Genomic DNA, 6,000 nt, shown 5'->3' on the forward strand with positions numbered 1-6,000 from the left:
CCATCACTAGCACATTAGAGGCTGCTACCTATATATATAGACTTGAAATCACTTTCCACTTTAATAAATGGAACACTAGTCACTTTAATAATGTTTACAGATTTTGCATTACTCATCTCATGTGTATATACTGTATTCTATATTATTCTACTGTATCTTAGTCAATGCCACTCTGACATTACTCATCCATATATTTATATATTCTTAATCCCATTCCTTCACTTAGATTTGTGTGTGTTGGATATATGTTGTGAAATGTTTAGATAATTCTTGTTAGATATTACTGTGCTTTCGGAGTTAGAAACACAAGCATTTCGCTACACCCGCAATAACATCTGCTAAACACGTGTATGTGACCAATAAAATTTGTGCTCAGCCCACTCCTGTACTCCCTGTTCACCCATGACTGCATGGCCACGCACGTCTCCAAATGAATCATCAATTTTTCTGATGACACAACAGTGGTAGGCCTGACTACCACCAACGGTGAGACAGCCTACAGGGAGGACGTGAGAGCCCTGGCGGAGTTATGCCAGGAAAATAACCTCAATGTCAACAAAACGAAGGAGCTGATCGTAGACTACAGGAGACAGCAGCGAAAGCACGCCCCCATTCACATCGACGGGGCCGCAGTAGATAGGGTCAAAAGTTCCTCGGCGTGCACATCACAGACAACCTGAAATGGTCCCTTCAGACAGACAACGTAATGAAGAAGGCGCAACAACGCCTCTTCAACGTCAGGAGGCTGAAGAAATGTGTCTTGGCCTATTAGATCCTCACGAACTACAGATGCACCATTGAGAGCATGCTGTCGGAGCATGCTGTATCACCGCCTGGTACTGCAATTGCACCGTCCACAAAGCTGGGACCGAGAGACTGAGAAACTGCTTCTATCTCCAGGCCATCAGACTGTTAAATAATCTAGCCGGCCTCCACTAGCCGGCCTCCGCCAAGCACCCTGCCCTGAACCTTAGTCACTGTTCTAGCCGGCTACCACTCGGTACTCTACCCTGCACCTTAGAGGCTGCTGCCCTATGTACATAGAGTCATTGGACAGTAGTCACTTTAATAATGTTAACATACTCTTTTACCCACTTTATATATACAGTACCAGCCAAAGGTTTGGACACACCTACTCATTCAAGGGTTTTTCTTTATTTTTACTGTTTTCTACATTCTAGAATAATAGGGAAGACATCAAAACTATGAAATAACACATATGGAATCATGTAGTAACCAAAGAAGTGTGAGAATTATTTTTATATTTCAGATTCTTCAAAGTTGCCACCCTTTGCCATGATGACAGCTTTGCACACTATTGGCATTTTCTCAACCAGCTTGATGAAGTAGTCACCTGGAATGCATTTCAATTAACGTGTGCATTGTTAAAAGTTAATTTGTGGAATTTCTTACCTTAATGCATTTGAGCCAATCAGTTGTGTTGTGACAAGGTAGGGGCGGTATACAGAAGATAGCCCTATTTGGTAAAATACCAAGTCCATATCATGGCAACAACAGTTAAAATAAGCAAAGGGAAATGACAGTCAATCATTACTTTTAAGACATGAAGGTCAATCCGGAAAATTTCGAGAACTTTGAAAGTTTCTTCAAGTGCAGTCGCAAAAACCTTCAAGCGCTATGATAAAAGTGGCTCTTATGAGGACCACCACAGGAAAGGAAGACACAGTTACCTCTGCTGCGGAGGATAAGTTCATTAGAGTTACCAGACTCAGATATTGTAGCCCAAGTAAATGCTTCACAGAGTTCAGGTAACTGACACATCTCAACAACAACTGTTCAGAGGAGACTGCATGAATCAGGCCTTCATGGTCGATTTCCTGCAAAGAAACCACTAGTAAAGGATACCAATAAGAAGAAGAGACTTGCTTGAAACACAAGCAATGGATATTAGACCGGTGGAAATGAGAGATTTTTGGTTCCAAACGCTGTGTCATTGTGAGACGCAGAGTAGGTGAACGGATGATCTCCGCATGTGTGGTTCCCACCGTGAAGCATAGAGGTGTGATGGTGTGGGGGTGCGTTGCTGGTGACACTGTCAATGATTTATTTAGAATTCAAAGCACAATTAACCAGCATGGCTACCACAGCATTCTGCAGCGATACGCCATCTCATCTGGTTTGCGCTTAGAGGGACTATCATTTCATTTTCAACAGGACAATGACCCAACACACCTCCGGGCTGTGTAAGGGCTATTTGACTAAGAAGGAGAGTGATGGAGTGCTGCATCAGATGACCTGGCCTCCACAATCACCCAACCACATCCCAATTGAGATTGTTTGGGATGAGTTGGACCTCAGATGAAAGGAAATGCAGCTAACAAGTGCTCAGCATATGTGGGAACTCCTTCAAGACTGTTGGAAAAGCATTCCAGGTGAAGCTGGTTGAGAGAATGCCAATCGTGTGCAAAGCTGTCATCAAGGCAAAAGATGGCAACTTTGAAGAATATGAAATATAAAATATATTTTGATTTGTTTAACACTTGTTTGGTTACTACATGAGTCCATATGTGTTATTTCATAGTTTTGATGTCTTCACTATTAGTCTACAATGTAAAAATAAAGTAAAACTCTGGAATGAGTAGGTGTGTCCAAACCTTTGACTGGTACTGTATATACTGTATTCTAATCATGTAGAGTATATATATTTTTCTTCTGGATTATTATTGCTAGGTATTACTACACTGTTGGAATTAGAAACACAAGCATTTTGCTGCACATGCGATAACATCTGCAAATCTGTGTCAGCGACCAATAAACTTAGATTTTATTTGATAATGGAAATATTATGCAATGTTTTACAAACAGTGGGCCTGTCTGACTCAAGAAAGAGTGAAGAGTGACATGCAATGACCATGTGAAAATGTATCTTCTAAACTACTTGCATCACATAGAAAATGGTGTTTTGTTTTCCACAGGAAATCTCTCATCGTCACTCTTTCCTCTTGCATTCCACCCAGACTGAAGAGGGAGATTGAGAAAGATGAAGAGGGAAAAGAGAGAGAGAGATAAAGGTCTATTTATGTGACAAGAGGGGGAAAAATTGGCGTTTACACATGGAGCCAGAGATTGTCAAATATTTTATCTTAAAATTACTCAACCAAAGTACATTTTTATGGTGTGGAATAAATTCATAACATACATATAAAACATGACTGTTCTTCCACTAAATACTAATGTGTGACTTTGTGCAATAATCATGACTTGAAAACATATTCCTATCTCTTTTTTTCATTTTTACACAGTCACAGTTTTTATAACACTCCTCCCTCTCTCCCCTATGAGCACCACCTTCCCATCCTCCCTCTCCTCCCTCGTTATCTCTCTCCTCCTCTTCGTCAGGAAGCGAAAGCCCACAACACTGCCCACAACCCCAAAACTGATAGCCAGAACCACCAATCCCAGCCCCAGGAGGTGCGAGGTCTGGCCCCCGATCTGCATTGATTGGTCCCAGATTCCCACGGCAACCACGCTTAGGCCAATCAGAGTGCCCCAAACACCAAAGGCTAGCATGCAGGAGCCACAAGAACGTTCAGCGCCCCCGGTTATCATGGTGATGCCTGCCACGGAGACAACCCCTCCTGGTAGGGTCACCATCTCTGATTTGGAGTCATAGGTCACAGCGGAGGTGGTACCTGGGAGAGCGGAGGCATCCAGGGTGTCCATCTTTGTTGTTATCTTTTAGATGTCTCTTTCGTACTGTTACTCCTTTTGTACGTTTCTCTTTGTTTTGGTGCTCTCTTGGCTTTGTGTCCTGTGTCCTGTCTTATGTCCAGTCTCGTGTCCAGTCCAGTGGTCCTGTGCCACAAAGTAGTCAGTTAAAGCACATGGATGGAGGTGTTCATCTCGTCTGCAGTATAGTTTTTCCTATTGAATGATATGATCGTGATGCAATATAATGAAATTGATCAGTGACATCAACCAGTAACAAACCAAGATATTACATAGACAAGATCACTCTTGTCTATGTAATGTGAGTATTTTTTTCTTTATTGCTTCAGGATATCTTCATATAGACGTATTTGTCTTTACAGTGTTTAAATCAGGCTTTAGAAGTCCCTAATCAATATCACATGACTCTACAGCTTTAACTCAAGCATTAAATAAAGAGAAAGAAAAAAAACCACTGCTTTTTAAGAGAAAGAAAACTATCTAATTTGAGAGAAAATAAATACTCACCTCATTGGCTTCCTATCAATATTGGACCAAAGAGCACATTGGTTGATGTGTAAAATGTTGGTCTATGGACATCCTTTACATTCATGAAAATCATTCAATTACTCAAGAGCCCAAATGTATGGGTTTTCTCATCTTCAGTAAAGGCCAAACTGTGTTGACTTTCTCTGTGGGGAGATTCTCAAGGAATGGGGGCAGACGACTCATTGCTTGTCACCTTTATCATGTGACGCCTACAAAGGTGGAGGCGGACGCAGTTGTTATGATTGTTGTTATCATTTGTTTGTTTCTTTTGTTCTCTGTATTCAGTAGGAAGGTCTCGTCTGTCATTAAGCCTCATTATGACCCATTAACTGGTATTTATCTAGGACCCCTTCCTTTTCCTCTCCCTCGTTCCCTCGCTCTCTCTCTGAAGGTTTGGGTTGTGTCCCACCAAGACATTGTTTGGGTAGACCTAGTTTGTTTTTTCTAGTTCTTAAAAGGTTTCACTCTCCTTGTTTCTAATATCACTTACTCTCTTTAAGTGCTCTTTCTGCACTATACTAGTGAAAAGAAATCACATTAGCAGCGGTGAATTTCAGTATGTTCATAAAAAGCCTCAGAACTCTTTTTCCCACCCCTTTTTTCCACCATATTTTTAGGTTTATAGCTGCTTATTTTGACCCTGAGTCAATGAGACTTTATAAGTACAGTAGTACTGTTTTTAACTGTATGGAATATGCTTTTCAGTGTACTGCTTCTTGCGGTTTGCTACGGTCAGGAAAAATAAATGGCCTGAATGTTATTATTGGCCAATGCAGACCTGTGACACAGATGGAGAGGTCACGGAGGTTCAGCCGTATTACCTATATGTGTCAGTAAGAACCCAGGATGATCCTCTTCCCACGCCACAGAATGAGGCTCCCGTCTGTCTGAAGACCAGAAGACATCCCTACCACAGACAGACAGACGTACTCACACGTTGACTCAGTTAACTGCTTGTGTAACGGAGGGGTTTCCTGGCACGGTAGCTAGTACGACTGTTTATGAACAAACTCTGACATTCCCAGAAATGTGCCAATGTTGATCTGAAGCCATGAAGCACATATAATAATGCCATGTTTCCACCTGGGATTTCCCCCAGTGTTTTACCCAAAGGGCTCAGACTTGTATGATTCTATCTCCACGGACCGGCACCTGTGTCTCACTGGGCCATGGCATCGACGGTCCTGCTCTGAGTTGGGGCCAAGGCCTGGCCACTGATACTTTTCAGCCTTACTTAACAATGGTTACTGTGAACATGGGTTAACACCTTTCTATGGTTAACACGTTCTCACAAAGCAACTGTCTTGATCACCCAGAGGTTGTTGATTCTGCTCTTTACAAGTCATTGATAGTCTACTCCTGCCTTTTCACCCCAAGTCTTTAGTGTCACACTCCTGATGGAAACAAAATAACACTACAGCCTACATTAACTTAAACACATGATGGCACACTGATGCTGGGTAAGTCTGAGGTGAAAATTCAGCATTAGAGCTGTTACTGTAACCGTTAGTTACAGCAGATGCCTTTACTTTCACAAAAAGTGGTTATGTCCAGGTCAGGAATCTAACACTAGGCCTGTGGGTATGTCCAGGTCAGGAATCTAACACTGGGCCTGTGGGTATGTCCAGGTCAGGAATCTAATACTGGGACTGTGGGTATGTCCAGGTCAGGAATCTAACACTGGGCCTGTGGGTATGTCCAGGTCAGGAATCTAACACTAGGCCTGTGGGTATGTCCAGGTCAGGAATCTAATACTGGGCCTGTGGGTATGTCCAGGTCAGG

The 6,000-nt window shown here is 42.3% G+C and overlaps 1 long non-coding RNA gene across 1 annotated transcript; it reads right to left on the reverse strand.

The window, feature by feature from the left end:
- Nucleotides 1-3,079: 3,079 nt before the first annotated feature.
- On the reverse strand, nucleotides 3,080-4,373 carry LOC106577004 (uncharacterized). Its single transcript, XR_001322051.2, has 2 exons — nucleotides 4,198-4,373; nucleotides 3,080-3,885 (listed from the first exon to the last, which is right to left on the reverse strand). It is a non-coding gene; the product is annotated as an uncharacterized lncRNA (long non-coding RNA).
- Between the last annotated feature and the right edge of the window lie 1,627 nt (nucleotides 4,374-6,000).

This window comes from Salmo salar, chromosome ssa02 (genome assembly GCF_905237065.1).
Source record: "Salmo salar chromosome ssa02, Ssal_v3.1, whole genome shotgun sequence".
Lineage (NCBI taxonomy): Eukaryota > Metazoa > Chordata > Actinopteri > Salmoniformes > Salmonidae > Salmo > Salmo salar.